A 740-nucleotide genomic window follows, 5' to 3' on the forward strand; every position below is an offset into this window, starting at 1 on the left:
CGTGTGCAGTGATTGAGTACTTGTTGGGATTAGTGCCAATTCCTTCTACAAATCTGATGGGGTAAACCGAGTAAATTATATATCCCAATACTCAATTCATCATAATCCAAGTCCAGCATTGATGATAAACGCGGTATTGAAAGCAGCCAAAATTAATCTTCAGTTTCTCTTGATGGAGATGTTGGGAAAAACTGCAAAAGGGGAAAAACTATTAATATAAAACCTAAATGATATAGAATGAAAAGTACTTCCCGTACCAATCTCATAACTTCGAGATGTCTCAAAGCGCTTCACAGGATACACTGTAAAGTGAAATGACTGTATATTTTGTGGGCGAAACGCAGCAGCTAATTGCACACAGCAGCGTCCCACAAACAGTCGTGGATTGAGTGAACAAATTATTATTTTTTTGAAGAAATTATTACCCCCAGAAAAGCGATCCGCCGATCGACTAACAACCAGGTTTTTACTTACTGTTAGGTAAACAGAGACATGAGGAGTAAGGAAACTTGCCCAGAGTTTCACACTGCCGGGAATCCAGCCCAGGTCTCTTGCTTGCGAGGCGAGTGCTTTAACCACTAAGCTACAGGACTCCCCATCGCCAATTCAATGGCGCACCGCACCAAACCACACACTGGGAGCAAGCCTGTGAAATACATGTACACGTGAGGTGCTTCAATATGTTATACTCGGATTTTAAAAAGGTCCAATTTCCCAGAAAAAAAGTTCTATTGAACAAA

This window comes from Callorhinchus milii, unplaced genomic scaffold, assembly GCF_018977255.1.
Source record: "Callorhinchus milii isolate IMCB2004 unplaced genomic scaffold, IMCB_Cmil_1.0 Scaffold5, whole genome shotgun sequence".
In the NCBI taxonomy this organism is placed as follows: Eukaryota; Metazoa; Chordata; class Chondrichthyes; order Chimaeriformes; family Callorhinchidae; genus Callorhinchus; species Callorhinchus milii.